General features: G+C 38.8%; 1 pseudogene; it reads left to right on the forward strand.

Moving 5' to 3' along the window:
* Positions 1 to 927: 927 nt before the first annotated feature.
* LOC126951900 (uncharacterized) lies at positions 928 to 1,081 on the forward strand (annotated as a pseudogene).
* Positions 1,082 to 20,436: the final 19,355 nt, after the last annotated feature.

The following is a 20,436-nucleotide window of genomic DNA, read 5'->3' on the forward strand; positions in this document are numbered from 1 at the left end:
GTGATCCACCTGCCTCGGCCTCCCAAAGTGCTGGGATTACAGGCATGAGCCACCATGCCCGGCCATAAAAATAATTTTCAAAATACTTTGATTCTCTAATATCAAGGTAGTGCATATAATATAGGTTTGTATGATAATCCTTTCTAACATATAAAAACTAAGCCACCTCTCTTCTTGGGAAATCTCAACCCACAATAAACAGCAATTTATTTTTCAATTATCTTCTGCCCTAAAACTATATATCAACATGTTTAAAATTTAGATTCGAAAACTGGTTACATTTTAGGATAAGTAATTTAATATAACAAAGAATAATTTGGCATGTACAATTTCTGTTTAACAAATTTATATCAGGTAAGGTGGCTCACACCTGTAATCCCAACACTTTGGGAGGCCAAGGTGGACAGATCACTTGAGCTGGGCTAGGTGACGCACACCTGTAGTCCCAGCTCCTTGGGAGGCTGAGGTGGAAGGATCACTTGAACCCAGGAGGTCAAGGCTGCAGTGAGCCATGACCTTGTCACTGTACTCCAGCCTGGACAGCAGAGCAAAACCTTTTCCTAAAAAAAAATTTAAAAACTTTACATTATAGGACATAAAATTCTTATAAATATTTTAACAAAGGCCCCGGTGTGAGAGTCTTAGGTTTAGGGAAAAACATTACAAGTTTATTTAGTTCTCTTATTTCATTACTTTAAAAAAAAAAGATTACGTGCTAAAATATGTTAGTGAAAAATATAAATATAAACCAATTGATTTATCTTTCCATGATCTTAAAACATAACTAGAGTAACAAAATCAAGAAGTGCAAAAAGATAAGATTGAGAAATGTTTAGATACTAAAACAACCACTTCAAGTGTTATAAAAGAGTTATGAAGAGAATTATTGAGTGTAGAGGAGAGCATTTACTTCAAAAATGTTGGAGCATACTTGTCCAGCAAGGAAGATAACGTGATCATGAAGGTAGCTTTCCCAGGGTGAGGTTTATTTATTGCCCTCTGGGTGTGCAGATCCCTGCAATTTCCCCAAAAGTGGGAAACTTGGCTACATAATTTGTGACTACATTGTATTTGTGTTCTTCCCTGGTTAAAAAGAAAAACAGTAAGCTCATAAGGGAAGGCTATTCAGATGTTGTATTAGTTTTGAACTATATCTTGTAGAATGTGATTAACCAAGGCAAAGCTGGCTTGGGAGGAACACAGGAAGGTGCTGTCAGGAATACTATGTGCAAAACACAGCAATGAATACCAAGATAAATTTACATAAATGTAAAAAGTTATGTATGGTACTATTGAGGAAGTGACAGATAAGTGAGCCAAGATCAGATTATGAAGAAACTTACTTGTGATACTAAAGGTTTCCATTTTTATCCTGAAAAAAGTATGGATAACTTTTGGGCTAATACTTAAAATTTGTATTTTTTTTTAAGGATCACCTTGGAATCATGGAATATAAATTAGAGAAGAACAGGAGAGCTTGACCAATATGGAAGAAATGGCTGCAAAACAGGAAGGAAATTACACAATTCTGAAGAAAAGCAGTATTAGCAGAATTGAAATAAAAGGTAAGGTTCAATACATTTAGAAGATACAATTGAATAGGTTTGGTGGCTCATTGTAAGTGAGGCATGAAGTAAATGGAATAATTTCTAATTATTCAAAATTTTCTAAATAGTTGCCAAAAATAAACTGGGTGAGCATCTTTAGGACATATTCAGATCTTTGACATATTGAGATTAATGGACATATCAATGTTCAAAAGGAGACATACAAAAAGATACATTGTCTGTCATCAAAGGCAAGATTGAGATAGATATTTGGGAATTGTGGCTCACGGGTAGAATTGAAAATTATGGATGAGATTTTCTCTAGAAGAATGAGTTTTTATTTTTTATTTATTTTTTATTTTTTTGAGACAGTCTCACTCTGTTGCCCAGGCTGGAGTGCAGTGATGGGATCTCGGCTCACTGCAACCTCTGTCTCCTGGGTTCAAGCGATTTTCATGCCTCAGTCTCCCGAGTAGCTGGGAGTAGCGCGTGCCACCATGCCCAGAAAATTTTGTTGTTGTTGTTTTGTATTTTTAGTAGAGACAGGGTTTCACTGTGTTAGCCAGGCTAGTCTTCTGGACTCAAGTGATCCACCCACCTCAGCCTCCCAAACTGCTGGGATTACAGACATGAGCCACTGCGCCCCACCAAACAGTGCATCTTTAAACGTGATCCTGAGATCTCCAGTTGACCCACAATGGTTTGCAGAGAGTGTCTGTATGAAAGGAAAAAAATAGAAGAAAACTCTATTCACACACATCTCACAAAAGTGAAGTATAAGATTACTCATTAAAAACTTTTTTAAAAAGCTCATCATTATTCTCACAGAAATCCAATTACGTGTTTAAAGAGTGTTGGTTTGTATGCTCTGTAAAAACTGCATTGGTAAGTTTATCTTGGAAAATATTTTTATGTTATTTTTTACTTCTATGATTTTGCATTTTAATTAATACTATTGTACTTTATCCCCAAGTCACAAAAATGGACCAACAGTGACCCACTGAAGCATAAAAGATGGCAACAAACACTACAATACCAAATAATTTTTAAAAGATAAATAGTATAGCCCTCCAGCGAAATGTAGAGTGGGGTGGTTTTACACAAGGACCTGAGAAAGAAAAATGCAAATGGGAACTGCCATTATGAATATCTGAATATTGCATTATATGGTGGGGTCCATTTACACCCTCCTTGTAAAATAGTGAAGTTTTGTCAAATGATAGTATGAAGTATATATGCCTTTGTTCCATTTTCAAAGAAAGCCCAGTTTCAGTCAAGTAAACCAATTTAATTTTTCTAGAACAAGCAAATATACTATTTTCTAGTATGAAGCTGATTAATTGCATCACTTAAATCAAAACTATAGAGGCATCCTTCAACATTGTACATTTCACAGCCAAAACAGGCAAAAGTCACACTGTTGCTAACAAGCCAATAAAACCAGCCACAAAAGTGAATACTATGAATTTTGCTCAGCTGATAAAACCAGCCACAAAAGTGAATACTATTTATTTTGCTCAGCAACAAAACAGATTAAGTTGTGGCAAAAATCTTTTAGCAAATGACTCTAGTGAATGTTGCCCAATATAAATAGCCTACGATGTTAAAGAGGAATCACTGTCTCTGGGGAAATGACCAGGTGGGATATTCAAAATATTTAACAACTGATAAGGCATAGAGAGCAACCAGTCATAACAGATGCCAACTGCAAGCAAATGGTATAGGACTACTGATATGTGTTAGCTTGCGTATCAGCAGATATTTTGCTTCACAACTGTGTAGAGTATGAATAATTTCTTGGCAATTGTCTAATACATATATGAAGGGCTTGACAATGTTTTTTGTTTATCATTAAAAGTCTTAGTGTTCGATTTAGGGGAATTTTTGACCGAAAGTTAGTCCAGATGCTCTTCTCCTTGACAGCTCTAATTAATCAATAGCTAAGTGAAAGGTTCAGAACTTTAAGAGACAGACATTGGCCAAAGGGTTTTTCAAAGTACTCTTTAGTTTCTATTTCAATAATTTTAAGGTTTCTTTATTTTTGCTTTTGCTTGTTTTTGTTTTGTTTTGGAGACAGGATCTCACTCTCGCCCAGACTGGGGTGCAATGGCATCATCACAGCTTACTGCAGCCTTAAACTCCTGTACTTAGGCTGTCCTTCCACCTCAGTCTCTCAAGTACTGTAACTCCAAGTGTGCACCACCAGGACTGGCTAATTTTTTTTCAGTACAGAGAGGGTCTCACTAGTCTCACTATGTTGCTCAGGCTGTTCTCAAACTCTTGAGCTCAAGTGATCCTCCTGCCCTCCTGCCTCGGCCTCCCAAAGTGCTGGGATTACAGATGCGAGCCACCATGCTGACCAATTTTAAGTTATTCATCAGCTATTATCCACCCTAGTTTCTCAGCTGCCTGCCTAGTTTCTGCTGGGTGTCCCCAGTAGAAAACTCTGTTTCTATACCCACACAACCCTTCTAACACCAAATGTGTGGGCATTTTGCACACCAAGAAACTATCTGATTCTGTTCAGATACCAACTAGGTGTCCAACAATCCAGTTCAATTCTGAAACTAACTCAGGGTGTGAGACTCCTTAGATTTTAGGGCCCAGACCCACAAGAGTGCCCTCACTTCAGAGGCCAGTTCCGAGTATGAGGTTTCTCATAGCATACTTCTGACTGATACAATGTATAAATTGAGGCTCCCAGGACCCCCTCCTCAGGTTCAATAATTTGTTAGAATGGCTCACACACACAGAACTCAAGAAGCCATGTTATTTATTTCTATTTACTGGTTTATTATAAAGGATACAAATGAACAGCCAGATGAAGAGGTACACAAGGCCATGTCAGGAAGGGTCGCTATGCAGAAGCTTCTGTTCCTGTGGAGTTAGGGTGTGCCAACTTCCAGCAGGTGGATGCATTCACCAATCCAGAAGTTCATCAAATCTCATTGTTCAGGAGTTTTTATGGGGCTTAATCTCTAGTCCCCATCCCCAACTTCACAGAGTTGGGGGAGGGTGGAACCTGAAAGTTCCAAGTCTCACTTGGTTTCTGGTGACTAGACCTATCTTGAGACTGCTAAGGGTCTTTATCCTAAGTCACCGCATTAGCACGAACTCAGGTGAGATCAAAAGGGGTTTATTATGAATAACAAAAGACTCCTACCACAAAGGAAATTCCAAGGGTTTTAGTGCCTGGATCCAGGGACAAAAACCAAATATATTTCTTATCATTGCTCTTTGTTTGAATTGCTAGTGTTCCCACCAGTAGAGTTGTCCTGTCTTGAGAGGAGAAAGCGGAAAAAATCACTGTCTAAGCCAAGCCTCATGGTCTCAGTTAGGTATTTTCCCGTGGGTTTGGTCACTTGCCTCCCTCTACTATACCTGTAATGCTTGACAGAGATGACAACCAATCACAATGTTTTCTTTCTCATTTGGGGCACTGAGAAACAGGATTCCTAAGTTCTTTTTTCTGTTCTGTCTGTCTGTTTGTTTGAAGAGACACAGTCTCACTATGTTCCCTAGGCTGGCGTGCAATGGCTATTCACAGGTGTGATTATAGCACACTGCAGCTTCAATCTCCTGAGCTCAAGTGATCCTCCCTCCTCAGCTTCCTGAGTACCTGGGACTACAGGTGCACGCCACAGCACCCAGCCTCCCTAAGTTATTGAATAGAAATATTACAAAACAGTTAATATGCAAAATTTCTTGTGATATAGAAAAAGATATAAAGCCTGAGTAACACATACATTTGTTCCATCTTCTTATTTTAATTTACATCAATTCTATCTTAGTACGGAAATGACTCAAGTCTTATGGTTCTACCATCTCCTGGTGTGTTTGTCAAGTTCATCTTTTTGCAATAAAGGAAAGCAAGTGGTCATTGCAAAGTAGATTTGTCTAAAGATCTCCTGACTCACCACGCTATTGGAGAAGAGTTTTTGTTATTTAATTAATTTCTTTCTGGGCTGGAAAGCGTTGATGGGATCAGTATTGATGGGGTACCTGCAACATGTGCAGCAAGAAAAGATGTTGTTATTAATATATTAATAAATGGGAGGCCAGGCACAGTGGCTCACGCCTATAATCCTAGTACTTTGGGAGGCTGAGGTGGGCAGATTATGGGGTCAAGAGATCGAGACCATCCTGGCCAACATGGTGAAACCCCATCTCTACCAAAATACACAAATTAACTGGGCATGTTGGTGCACGCCTGTAGTCTCAGCTACTTCAGAGGCTGAGGCAGGAGAATCACTTGAACCCAGGAGACAGAGGTTGCAGTGAGCCAAGATTGCGCCACTACACTCCAGCCTGGCAACAGAGCGAGACTCTGTCTCAAAAATAAATATATATATAGATAGAAAGATAGATAGATAGATAGATAGATAGATAGATAGATAGATAGACAGACAAATAGATAGGAGTTTTGTCCAAGTGCCCATTCCTAGGATGCTTTCTCCATAACGAATAGCAGGAAGGTAAAAATATGTCTCCAGATCTTAATTCAGAACGTAAGAAGTAGATTATGAAAAATTGTGAATGAGGTCAAAGTTTAGCATCTTCTCAGTGTGCTGTGCAAAGAAATGGGCAGTAGGTTCCAGGTCATGCTTTTTACATTTAAAAACAATACCTCTAGAAAGGAAATGAGAGAGAAGATAATAACATCTCTTTATGACATGGATAGCCAATAAAGCACATTTGTGTGATTGTAAAATCTTGTTGAAGTGGTAAATCTTTGAAATGCATTCAATATTTTAACTTCAGGCCTGAAACACCTTAGTTTTAATATTTAAGATTTCAGTTTCTCAGGGAAAACCAAACTACAGTTCTGTGGTTTCAGCAAGAGTTTATTCTTTTCTAACACTTGGGGATTTTTTTACCCATGTAAAAGGGATAAACAGGGCCAGGCGTGGTGGCTCACGTCTGTAATTCCAGTACTTTGGGAGGCCAAGGCAAGAGGATTGTTTGAGTCCAGGAGTTCAAGAACAGACTGGACAACATAGTGAAACCTCATCTCTACAAATAATACAAAAATTAGCCAGGCATTGGCACACACCTGCAGTCCCAGCTACTTCAGAGGCTGAGGCAGGAAGATCACCTGAGCCTGGGCAGTCAGCTGAGACTTCAGTGAGCTGAGATCATACCACTGCACTCCAGCCTGGGTGACAGAGCGAGACTCTGTCTCAAAAAAATAAAAAGAGGGGATAGACAACATATTTAGGCATATATTTTAAAACCATGTTCACATCCTACAACTAAAACATAAAGAAGATATGTTTCAGCGCCAAAAACATCCCTAAGAGGTACATTAAGAATTATTTTGCAATTATCTCCCAAATTATAATATTTTACTTTTGAGTAACTGAAAAATGTGGAAAGTAATTACAATGAGAAAAGTTGCATAATTTCTGAATCCACGTTTGATTCAAATATCCAGAACTACTTGAGAGAATTAACAATTCTTAATGCCATTCTCAACAACCTATACTTATAAGTTTTTATAAAATAGAAATAAAAAGTAATGAAAGAAACTGCCTGGAGTGGGGAGATAAAGAGGGGCAGGTTAATGGGTACAAAAATAGTTAGAAAGAGTAAGATGTAGCGTTTGGTAGCACAATAGGGTGAGTATAATTGACAATAATTTACTCTGCATTTCAAAATAACTAAAAGAGTGGAATTGGAATGTTGCTAACACAAAGAAATGATAAATACTTAAGGTGATGGATACCACAATCACCCTGATTTGATCATTGCACATCGTATGCTTGTATCAAAATATCACATATACCCAAGAAATATTGTATAGGTAATAAATTATCTATCCACAATAATTAAAAATTAAAAACTTAAATTAAAAAAAAGAAACTGCCTGGATGTGGTGTCTGATTTTAAACTCGAGAGATACCTTGATGGAAGAATGGAAACCATACTATTCTTCTCATAAATATGAAACAACCTTAATAAATAATAAAAATATTAATAGTCACAAAAGTTTATAGTTTTATTTTTACTAATTCAAAACTATGATTAATTTTAAAAGCTATGCTTAAGGAAAACCATGATTACCTTGTATTTAAAACTATGATTACCTTTTTAATAATGATAATTTTTTTAGGGTGCTTTCAAATTGACAACAAAATTGAGCAGATAGTATAGAGAGTTCTCATATACCTCCTGCCCCTCAAAACATGCACAGCTTTCCCCACTGTCATTATCCCACCAGAGTGGTATTAATACATTTGTTACAACTGATAGGCCTAAGTTCACACATCATTATCACTCAAAGTTCATAGTTTACATTAGGGTTCATTTATCACTAAGGGAATTAGTGATAAATGTGTAATGACAGATATTCACCATTACAGTGTTATACAGATCGAAGTACGTCAAACAGAACAGTTTCTTCATCGCTCTCAAAATCTTCCATGCTCCACCTATTCATTCCTTCCTCCCCACAATCTCTGGCAACCAGTGATCTTTTTATTGTTTCCATGGTTTTGCTCTTTCTGGAACGTGATGTGGTTGGAATCATACTTTAGGTAGCCTTTTCAGACTGGCTTATTTCGCACAGTAATGTGCATTTCAGATTCCTCCACGTCTACTCATGGCTTGATAGCTTGTTTCTTTTTAGTGCTGAATAATATTCCATTGTCTAAATATACCACAGTTTATCCATTCACTTACCATAGAATATCTTGGTTTCTTCCAAGTTTAAAGCATTATGAATAACACTGCTGTAACTATTAATGTGCAGGCTTTTGTGCAGACACATTTCAATTCATTTAGGTAAATGCCAAGGAGCACGATTGCTGGAGCATATGATAAGGGTAGGTTTAATTGTGTAAGAAACTGCCAAACTGTCTTCCAAAGCGGCTGTAACCATTTTGCATTTCCACCAGCAACGAATGAGAATTTGTATTACTCCACATCCTCTTCAGCATTTGGGCTTGTCAGTGTTTTGGATTGTGGCCATTCCACTAGATGTGTAACAGCAACTCTTTGTTGTTTTAATTTGCAATTCCTTAATGATATGTGATGCTTAACGTCTTTTCATATGCTTATTTGTTATCTGTATATCTTCTTCAGTGACAAGTCTGTTCAGTCTTTGGCCCATTTTTTAACTAGGTTGTTTATTTTCTTACTGCTGTGTTTTAAGAGTTCTTTGAATATTTTAGATTAGCAGTTGTTTTGCTAGAATAGGTAGCTAGTCAGACATAAACAGAGCAGGAGAGGGTCTCCACCCCCATCAGGAATGTCAGGAGATCATCAGGTGATAGTCAGGGAGTTGTCACACTGCTACTCTAAAATAATAATTGGTCACAGCCGGCACCAGGAAAGGCAGTCTTCCAACAGATAGAAAACACCTGAGGCCAGGCATGGTGGCTCATGCCTGTAATCCCAGCACTTTGGGAGGTCGAGGCGGGTTGATCACAAGGTCAGGAATTCAAGACCAGGCTGGCCGAGATGGTGAAATCCCCTCTCTACTAAAAATACAAAAATTGGCCCGGCGGGGTGGCGGGCGCATATAATCCCAGCTACTACGGAGGCGGAGGCACAGAATTGCTTGAACCCGAGAGGCGGAGCCTGCAGTGAGCCGAGATCGCACCACTGCACTCCAGCCTGGGCGACAGAGCGAGACTCCATCTCAAAAACAAATAAACAAAAAACAAAACAAAAAAAACCCCGGAAACTGCTGGTCATCAGCTTTCCAATAAGATCTCAGGAGTCGAGCAAGTGGGCTCAAGCATGTGCGTTAAGAGGCAAAATGGCAGAGTTTAATTGGTATGTGACCTACGGGGGCATTCCACACAGCTCAGGTGAGCACGCATACAACTGCGGTAAACACGCTGTGCAAGCTCAACTTCCAAGTGCTAGCTGGCCACCGCGCATGCCAGCAGCTCACCCCAAGGGAAGAATCAAGGGAAAAGAGACACAAAATACTAGATGTATGCCAGCATAGAAAACGCTAAGTACAAGGTCAAACGGCGCATTTGTCCTCCAAGACGCCTGCTTGGTTCTCTTCCAAGTCTACTTTACTTTCTTTTTGTTCCTGCTCTAAAGCTTTTTCATAAATTTTCACTCCTGCTCTAAAACTTGCCTCTGTCTCTTCTTCTGCCTTATGTTCCTCAGTCAAATTCTGTCTTCTGAGGAGGCAAAAATGGAGGTTGCTGCAGACCTGTGTGGATTCACTACTGGTAACAGTGTAATGGATATGTCGTCTTTTACAAATACTTTCTTCAATCAGTGACTTGTCTTCTCACTCTCTTGACCGCGTATGTCAGAGCAGTATTTAATTTCTCTCTCTTTCTCGCTTTTTTTTTTTTTTTTTTTTGAGACAGAGTTTCACTCTTGTTGCCCAGGCTGGAGTGCAATGGCGCGATCTCGGCTCACCGCAACCTCCGCCTCCTGGGTTCAAGCGATTCTCCTGCCTCAGCCTCCCGAGTAGCTGGGATTACAGGCATGCGCCACCATGCCTGGCTAATTTTTTGTGTTTTTAGTAGAGACGGGGTTTCTCCATGTTGGTCAGGCTGGTCTTGAACTCCCGACCTCAGGTGATCCACCCGCCTCGGCCTCCCAAAGTGCTGGGATTACAGGCGTAAGTCACCGTGCCCCGTTACTTTTTTTTTTTTTTTTTTTTTTTTTTTTAGACAAGGTCTCATTCTGTTGCCTAGACTGGAATGCGGTGGGCAGATCATGGCTCACCCTAGCCTCGACCTCCTGGGCTCTGATGATTCTCCCACCTCAGCCTCCTGAGTAGCTGGGACTACAAAAGCATGCCGCCACACCCAGCTCATTTTTGTATTTTTTGTGGAGATGTGGTTTTACCATGTTGCCCACACTGGTCTTGAACCCCTGAGTTCAAGCAATTCACCCCCTTCAGCCTCCCAAAGTGCTGTGATTACAGATATGAGCCACTGCACCCACCCTAAGTGTTTAATTTCCACAAAGTCCAGCTTATCAATTATTTCTTTCATGGATCATTCCTTTGTGTCGTATCTAAAATGTCATCACCATACCCAAGGATATCTAGGTTTTCTTGTATGTTATCTTTTAGTTATAGTTTTGTATTTTACATTTAGGTATATGATTCATTTTGAGTTAATTTTTGTGAAAGGTCTGTGTCTAGATTAATTTTTTTGTATGTGGATATCTTTGATTAATTTTTTTAAAGTATCTTGAATTGGGCTTCCTCTCCTGAACAACGTAGTCATTAGCACAAAAAATTTTAGGAAAACACTAATCTGTCAGAAAAGAAGAAAACTGAGGCAGAGATCCTGGAAAAACACCAGCATTTAAGGAGTAGGTCAGGGGAGCTCTGGAGTGACTGTTGCCTATCTGAGTCATCACAAGTCCGTTGAAATAACTGTTTATTTTTGCCATCACCTGCTTTAGTTACATGATGAAAGCTGCTTTGGGAAGAGGGTGACATTATACTGAAGAGGCAGTTCCTTGCAGCTGAGGTGGGTTGACCTAAAGGAGCCTGGTACTTACTGCATCTGGGCAGCAGACTTTTCGTTGAAGAGGGATCTGTTTACCTGAGAGAATAACTTTGCTCTTAGAGAGTAGTTACTGATTTAGGGATGGATAAAGGATCAGGATGTCTGCAACTTACTCTCAAATGGTTCAACAACAATAATAATATGTACTTGCTATTATTACCAATATTATTATTTTATTTAGAAAGAGAAAGCAAACATAAGACATTAACAATTGCTAAGTCTAAGTGAAAGAGAAATGGGCATTCATCATATTACACTTGCAACTTTCCCATACATTTGACATTTTCCAAAAGTAAAAGTTGGGAAGAAAAAAATTTAGGAGCCCCAAACAATTGGTATCTGTGAAACATCCCCAGTAAAATATCTATGACGCTTTATTCCTTGATTTAATCATATTTCCATTAAGAGCAAATTATAACACCAGAGGAGCTGGACATGGTGGCTCAGGCTTGTAATCCCAGCACTTTAGGAGGCCAAGGTGGGTGGATCACCTGAGGTCAGGAGTTTGAGACCAGCCTGGCCAACATGGTGAAACCCCGCCTCTACCAAAAATACAAAAAGTTAGCCAGGCATGGTAGTGCACGCCTGTAGTCCCAGCAACTCAGGAGGCTGAGGCAGGAGAATCGCCTGAACCCGGGAGGCAGAGGTTGCAGTGAACCCAGATTGCACCATTGCATTACAGCCTCGGTGACAAGAGAGAGACTCCATCTCAAAAAACAACAGCAGCAACAAAACACACAGCAGAACAGGCTGTTTGGGGGAACTTTGAGATGTTCTGGATTGAGATGTGCTATAGGACGGGGTAGGAGCCTCTTGTACTGCAGTCCGTGTGCTATATAACTGTAGATCACCACTGAGGCAGAGGCAACAAAATCAAAGCAAAGAAAGTGTAAGCAACTTTAATGGGGCTTGAGGCTTTTATTATTTGGGGTGAGAGGAGGGCTTTTTAAGAAAAAGTACATAACTTTAGGTATAAATGTTAACATTTAGAATGAAAAGAGAAATAAAACACTATAAATTTTGTGATGCTAAGAGATAACACAAATATTTCTAAATCTAGAAATATTACAACATTTTCGGTAAGTACTCAATACATCTCTTATTTTTTACATTACTTTGCCGATGTCCATATGTCCATAGCCTCTTCCTATAATAATTATTTTAATATTTTATTTTTATAGAAAGAATAGGAATGTGATTCAGTATTCTCTTTAACAATAGGCTTCAACAATTTTTAAAAATTATTGATCGGATGCAAAAACATGTGACTTTACTTACAGACATAAATGCTGTTTTTAGTATTGCTACAGAGTTGTGACTGGCAAAGAAATTCTATTTTCTGTAATGATTTTTTTGTTTGTTTGCTTGTTTTTTGAGACGGAGTCTCGCTCTGTCACCCAGGCTAGAGTGCAATGGCGCGATCTCAGCTCACTGCACTGCAAGCTCTGCCTCCCAGGTTCACGCCATTCTCCTGCCTCATCCTCCTGAGTAGCTAGGACTACAGGCGCCTGCCACCACGCCCAGCTAATTTTTGTATTTTTAGTAGAGACAAGGTTTCACCATGTTAACCAGGATGGTCTTGATCTCCTGACCTCATGATCTGCCCGCCTCAGCCTCCCAAAGTGCTGGAATTACAGGTGTAAGCCACAGCACATGGACTTATTTTCTGTGATTTCTAACAAAAAGGAAGAAACTGTATGGTACATTTGTAATTGCACATGTTGCATTACCAAGTACATTCCTAATAAGTGGTAACTTCTATTTTGACCAGGTGTTTATGGAAACCAAGTCTTTTGCTGACAGTTTTTCACAGACTAGCTTCTGTCTCCATTAATTTCAGCTTTGTTTCTTCTCCACCACCTATATGCTTGTGGTGCAAGTCTCTGCATGCATATCATCGTTCAATCTCTAGCCCTGAACCTATGTGTGAAGACTCCAAGTGAGTTGACAAAATAGTATAGGTTTTACTCCTTCTCTAATAGCTGCTACCTAACTACAGATGGAAGTGAATGTCAACCTCATGTATACGTAACCCATAAAATACACACTAAACATGTTCCCATCTCAACTTCCTTTTATCTGATTCCCTAAAAGATCCCCATAGCCACTCCCACACTATCTCATCCAAAGGGAAATATGAAGAGCAGAAATCTGAATGGAAAGAAACAGCAATACTAACCAATTATACTTAACATAATTTCTATAAATGTATACAATTAGATTGTTTTGAGCAATAGAATGCCAATAATAACTCCTCTCCAAAGACAATTCTATAGTAGAAGCAGAATGAAAATCTATATTCAAAGATAATAAGGAACAATGCAAAATTCCTGACTACTAAATGTTGTTCTTGTATTTTAGACTGATAATGGTGCTATCAAGTCTATATGGTATTTAAATGATCTTTTATGCTTTTAAATGTACTATAAAAGTTTCCATTTAAAAATACCATAGTTAAAATGTTAAAAATTACATCATTTTTAGCTTTTTTAACTTCTTGTGAAATTTTTTAGATATGAATTTTAAAACATTTAAGGGGGAATTTTTAAAAATTATTTTAGGATGTATAGAAACAAAAATGTTTGAAGACCAGTGCACTAGATCCTCTGAGCTTTCTGCCTTTATCAAATTAATTCATCAGTAACCTATAAACCGGGATAACCCTCCAGTTCCCTCATAGAAATGACTTCACAGACTATGAGCTAACATATTATACTCTCCTTTCATAGAACTAAAACACAAATTACCCCCTCCCCCACCTTTAAAATTATTTTGAATGCATTTCATTATACCAACAAAGATCCCTAGAGGATATATACCTCTTAAAGTATATGGTAAGGAAAAGTGTGTTCATTTTGATTCACAGGTATGGTCTGTAACATATCACAATTCCATTTTATCGTCTGTGTCCTCGAAGTTCAGAGTGAAGCTTAGCACTCAGTTTACTTTCTCTTAGATGAGGTTTCCTAGCACAGCAGTATTCCTTGGCCACCCAAGTTGTTACGTGCATTAGACCTACTTTACTTATCTTAATGATTTTAGGGTTTTATTGCTTGGTTCCTTTGACCTTTAACTCACCCACTAAGCAAATATAACTAGTTTGGAAAATTCAGTTGAATTAAACAAATCATCAACCTGAAACAAAAAGAAATAGGTTAGATGATGGTATTATTGACAGTTAGATATAATGTTTAGAATACCAAATTAGCAGTGTATTTATTAGACGGCCAGAAATTTAAATTGTTAAAATTGTTACGTTTTCCGCTTCTCATTGATAATCGTACTAATTATTCCTGCTTTGTGACCAAAACCTTAGGTATTCGAAATAGGACACATGGGAAAATCACAGCTGTTTTTAAGAAAACAATAGCCACCTGGACACATATTATGGATTTAAAATAATTGTAATAATTATACAATGTATACATGCATTGCAATGTCATGTTGTACCTTATACATATATACAATTATTATTTGTCTAATATAAATAAAAAATTAATGAAAAAAATTATGAGGCCAAAATTATAGTTAGCAGCCCAGTCTTAGTAAATAGAACAAGAAATCATGTAGGAAGTGACCATATGATAAAACAGCAAATAATATTAAGTTCTAAAATATTTTGCAAGGCTACTTAAAATAATTAAATACCATCAATATTATATTTGTAAAATACTACAAAATCCAGTTTAGGGAATGAATGCATTTGTGATAAGCCCTCTGGTAGCAGTTCATATAATGAATTGTTTCCCATTATTTAAAATATTGATTTAAATATATTATTTGTTGCTGGGCACGGGCTTGTCCCTGTTATCCCAGTACTTTGGGAGGCTGAGGTGAAGGATCACTTGAGGCCAGGAGTTGGAGACCATCCTGGGCAGCATATTGAGACCCTGTCTCTACAAAAAATTTAAAAAATTAGCTGGGTATGTTGGTGCATACTTGTAGTTCTAGCTACTTTGGAAGCTGAGGTGGGAGGATGTACTTGAGTCCAGGAGTTCAAGGTTACAGTGAGCTATGGTCACACACGCCACTGTATGTATTCCAGCCTGGACAACAGAGTGAGCTGAGAATATGTCTCAAAATTATAAATAAACAAATACATACAGACAGAGATATTTGTAAGAAAGAATAATCCACTAAGTGGACTCTATCAAAAAATTTAATAAAAGAAGGAATTCAGTTGAGGGACTATATCTGTGACATATCCATGAAGATTCCATGTAGAAATTACAATCCTCACTTTTTGTTTACTGGAGAACTTCACTAACATCTTACTAATTCTTTAAAATGGCACAATAACAAAAACAATAGCAAAACACCACATTTTGCTACTCTTGTGTAATATCCTTATGGCAAAATGCAGCTTAACAATCTCAAATCATGATGTAGAAGTATTCAATTTTTCCTCTATGCTGGGTAATGCACAGTCCAGTATACACGCTGTTTTAGACAGGTCCCGGGACTGTCAGGAGTGTCCCTTTTCAAGAATCACCCAATGCTTGTAAAGAGGTTGCTCTTCAGTTTAAATACTCTCTTTGCTCTTTTTACCTTGACAAAAAAATCCACCATGAAATTTTCCTTTGCAAAAAAAATAATTTAAAATACATATTGGAGGGAGAGTTGGCTGGGTGTAGTGGCTCATATGCCTGTAATTCTTAGCACTTGGGGAGATCAAGGCAAGGCAGATCGCTTGAACCCAGGAGTTCAAGACCAACCTGGGGAACATGGTAAGACTCCATCTCTACAAAAAATATAAAAAATTAGCCAGGTATGGTCGTGCACACCTGTAGTCCCAGCTACTTGGGTGACTGAGGTGGGAGGATCATTTGAGCGTAGCAAGTCAAGGCTGCAGTGAGCCATGATCATGCCACTACACTACTCCAGCTGGGCTTTAGAGTGAGACACTGTCAAAAAGGAAGAAAAAGAGAAAGAGAAAAGAGAGAGAGAAAGAGAAAGATGGAGAGTTCCCCATATCTTATTTTAAATGAGTCCTACCTCTTTTAAGTCTTTCTCCTATAATTCAAACAACATGTGTGCTATGTCTCTGCTACAAAAATGAAGTACCTTGTGTTACTCGTCTATTTCTGGAAAGGTACGTTCAAAGTCAGAATTTCATGGTAAAACATCCTCTGTCCACTCATTGTCCTGGGTAGTTCAATGACAGCTTATTTCAAAATATTCTGACACCCCAATTAACTGGAACCAGGACATAATTATCCATATTAGGACTAGGGAATGAACAAAACTTATTTGTTGTTTTGCTATTTTTGCCCTCCCTAGTATAAATTATTGTTGATTGAGTTTAGTGAGACTTTTTTTTCTTTTTGAGACAGAGTCTGACTCTGTCACCCAGGCTGGAGTGCGGTGGTGAGATCATGGCTCACTGCAACCTCAGCTTCCTGGGTTCAAGTGATCCTCCTGCCTCAGCCTCCTGAGTAGTTGGTACTACAGGGGCATGCCACCACACCTGGCTCACCTTTTGTACCTTTGTAGAGACAGGGTTGCTCAGACTGGTCTTAAACTCCTGGGCTCAAGCAATCCTACCACCTTAGCCTCCCAAAGTGCCGGGATTGCAGGTGTGAGCCACCACACGCAGCCTACTGAGGCTTTTATGCCCCTGCCCTATAAAGAAAGGAAAAAAGAAAATTCTCCTCCACAGTAGTTGAAGCAGAGCCCTTCACTGCCACTCCAGCCAGCACAATGTCTTTACAAATGAAAAAGTTTTTGAGAGTAGGAGGAAGGATAAAATGCTCAATATTCCAAGCTTGAAGCATTATTTTATATAGCTCCTTTCTGGGGAATCTGCAAGTATAATTCCTAAAATCACATATTCTCCTTGGCTTTAAAATCAGAAGTAGTTATCTGTTGAGGCATAGACCATGGATCAGAGATAATAGGCTCAACCACTTTACTAATGAAGAAAGAAACATGCAGGTGAGTTATCATTTACCTTTTTTCTTTTTCTTTTTCTTTCTTTCTTTCTTTCTTTTTTTTTTTAAAGAGATGAAGTACTGCTGTATTGCCCAGGCTAGAGTGCAGTAGCTCTAGTGGCTATTCACAGGCATGGTCATAACACACTGCGGCTTCAAATTTCTGGCCTCAACCTATTATACCACCTCAGCCTCCTGAGTAGCTGGGACTACAGACGTTGCCTATCACACTCAGCTCAGAAACCCAACTTAAACTAGCTAACTTAAAATAGAAATGTATTGGCTCAAATAATTCAGAATGACAAGGTTATTGCTGTTAATCCAGGTTCAAACAATGTCATCAAGTTCTCTTTTCTTGGTTCTATTCTCTTTGTATGTTGGTGTAGGGGCCATGAGAAAGTTTCCCCTCTGCCCTCTAAAGTTTTGCTGAAAATGGACTGATAACAGGTAGATTCATAGAAAAATAGATGCAAACTTATGGAACATGCTTATGCATGGGGGTATTGCAAGAGCATGATTACCCAACAGCTCAATGAGGTTCAGATGCTTATATATCCTTCTTCATAGGAGAAAAGAAGATATGGAAAATGTCGCCATTTTGAGGCATAATTATTTTTAGGGGGAATGAATGGGTCCATTACACAGACAATGGTTAGTAAACAACTCTCTTTGAGAATTGAATGGGACCAGAGAACAGTATGTGGGCTCTGGGTGTGATACAGCCCAATGTGGGCTGTTCCTCTGTGATATAATAATCTTCTCTGGTTAATGAAATTTGGAGGAAAGGATCAATGGCAATTATATTCCTCTTTGGTGAGTCCAGTTTCTAGGTAGAAAAGAAATCCGGAGAACAGCCTCACCCTGTGCTTTGGGAGAGACAGAGGATTAAGAAGTGGGGAAAGTCAGAGAGACCTGAGACTGCTTCTTTGGTTCAGTGTGTCAAATCTCCATATTTTGGGGTATCATTTCCTAAGCCCAAACTTTGGTATCACGCTAAAGAGAGTCTTTCTCTGTGTTGCAGAGTTCATGGTTAATGGTGGCCCCAGAATTATATCTTTCCAGCATTGTGAGTTCACATTAAAGATGAACTTATTCCGTTAATTTTTTGCCTGGGATGGGTTATACTCCAATTCCAAAGCAAGACCAAGGACATTACTCAAGTCATAGGCCTACTGCTGTTGGCAGAGAAAACAAAACCAGAAGAAGGAAAAAAGAAGAAAAGCTTGTTAGTCAAACAAAAGTGTCAGCTCTGAGAGAGACTAGAAAGCAAATTACAATCATCATAAAACTCACTGAAATGGCTATAAATTTAGGAGTGTATAAAATGGAACTATTTTTACAGAGGAATCATTGAGCAGGAGTTGGGTGCTAGAAGCCAGTTTGTTACAGGGCCTGCTCTGCTGGGGAACATAAATCAAAACAAAATCACTAGACCAAGCACATAGTTAGGCTACATGATAACTCTATCGTCTGCACTAAAGAGCCAGTGGAATCTCCAGGGACCTTAAGCTTTCCCAGAAATTTGAGGAGTACCATCCCCCCAATTTTTCAAATATTCCAATGTTTATCTAGAAGGCTATAAGATTTGTGAGATGTTTGGAGTTCCACAGATCCTCTAGGGAGATCCAGTATATCTGATGGAATCTTGAAGAACCGTGGAATTTCCTGGATGTTGGCCAACTTAAAACTGTAGACTAGATATCCTCAATGTCTGTTAACTGCACTACAGCAGTGGTTCTTAAAATGTGGGCCGCAACCACCAGTGTCAATAACACATGGGAAGTCTTTTGGAAATCAAAATTCTCAGGCCTGTATCCCAATTCTACTGAAACTCTAGGCTCACAGCCGGCACGGTGGCTCACGCCTATAATCCTAGCACTTTGGGAGGCCGAGGAGGGCAGATCATTTGAGTCCAGGAGTTTGTGACTAGCCTGGGAAGCCTGAAGAGACCTCATCTCTACCAAAAATACAAAAACTAGCAGGGTGTGGTGCGCCTGTAGTCCCAGCTACTCAGGAGGCTGAGGTAGGAGGATCACCTGTGCCTGGGAGGCAAAGGCTGCAGTGAGACATGCTCACACCACTGCATTCCAGCCTGGGTGATGAGTGAGACCCTGTTTCAAAAACAAACAAAAAACTGTAGGTGTGGGATATTAACAAACCCTCCACGTGATTCTAATGCAACTAAAATTTGAGAACCGCTGACCCAGAAGTAGGTTAGACCCAGAATGAAGCTTAACAGACAGATTCTTAAAACTCCTTAGTAGTTGTTGATCCACTAGAAGAAAGTGGACTAACTAGACTGGAATAACTCTCAAAGGAGCTTTAGATAATTCCCAACCAACTTCATGAAGAACGATCATGGTTTTAATGTAGATTATACTGTTAGCTGGTCATTTATTCCATAAATAAATGAACTATATAATTATATAGAAACAAAGTGTTTTAGTGGGTTTTTCCCTTTTTCATCTATTTTATATAAGGAGACTATTGTTACTATCTAAATCAATAGTTGTAATACATTCTGATTTATAAAATGCAAAGTAAAATTGCCATAATTCCATTTCATTAAAAACACAGCTTGTATGGTAATGCTAAAATGGGAAATATCATGTAATATCCTGCATAACACAAATATAGGAAGGCACCCAAAAGTTAGAACTTGGAAAGTAACCATCACAGTTTTAGCTAATAGAATGTACATTAAACAATGTAATTGTGCTTATGTATTATTTGTAATAAATTTAAAAAGTCAATTACACCCTTGCTCTGATACAGAAGTAAAGTTAAAATTGAGATGTTGAAGTTGGTAAAGAAGTATTGGGGCCGGGCGCCGTGGGTCACGACTGTAATCCCAGCACTTTGGGAGGCTGAGGTGGGCGAATCACGAGGTCAGGAGATTGAGACCATCCTGACTAACACGGTGAAAACCCATCTCTACTAAAAACACAAAAAATCAGCCAGGCGCGGTGGTGGGCGCCTGTAGTCCCAGCTACTCGGGAGGCTAAGGCAGGAGAATGGCGTGAACCCAGAAAGCAGAGCTTGCGGTGAGCCGAGATGGCGCGCCACTGCACTCCAGTCTGGGCAACAGAGTGACTCCGTCTCAAAAAAAAAAGAGAAGTATTGGAAAGCTACACTTGGTGGTCTCTGAGAACTAACATTTATAGAGCACTTACATGTGCCAGATGTGTCATGAGCTTAGACAAACATTAACTCAGTGGAGCATTAAAACATTACTATAAGGTAAGCATTTTTATTAACTTGCTTCACTTTGGAGAAGAGAAAACAGACTTAAAACAACTCTGAGAATAAAATATAGTGGGTAATCATGATCTTGTACTAAGCAATGGTTTTTTAAATATGCCAGAAGCACAGGCAATTAAAGAAATAATAGCTAAATTGGACAAAATTTAAAACTCTTGTGCTACAAAGGACATCATTTTGTAATCCCTCCTGAGTAGCTGG

This window comes from Macaca thibetana, chromosome 3, assembly GCF_024542745.1.
Source record: "Macaca thibetana thibetana isolate TM-01 chromosome 3, ASM2454274v1, whole genome shotgun sequence".
Classification (NCBI taxonomy): Eukaryota; Metazoa; Chordata; class Mammalia; order Primates; family Cercopithecidae; genus Macaca; species Macaca thibetana.